Consider the following 299-nt stretch of genomic DNA (forward strand, 5'->3'; position numbering starts at 1 on the left):
CTGCAGCCCGGCGTGGGCATGGCGGGCTGGGCTGGGCTGGCCGGGCGGCCCTGGCAGGGACCCGCTCCGCGTCCCCTCAGTGCTCAGTGTCCCCTCAGTGTTCAGTGTCCCCTCAGTGCTCAGTGTCCCCTCAGTGCTCAGTGTCCCCTCAGTGCTGTGTCCCCTCAGCGTTCAGTGTCCCCTCAGTTCTCAGCGTCCCCTCGGTGCACAGTGTCCCTCAGTGCTCAGTGTCCCCTCGGTGCTCCCCTCAGTGGAGCTCCACTCTGTGCTTCACTCATGGTACCCTCAGTGCTCCACCC

The sequence above is a fragment of the Taeniopygia guttata genome, chromosome 12 (genome assembly GCF_048771995.1).
Source record: "Taeniopygia guttata chromosome 12, bTaeGut7.mat, whole genome shotgun sequence".
Taxonomy (NCBI): Eukaryota; Metazoa; Chordata; class Aves; order Passeriformes; family Estrildidae; genus Taeniopygia; species Taeniopygia guttata.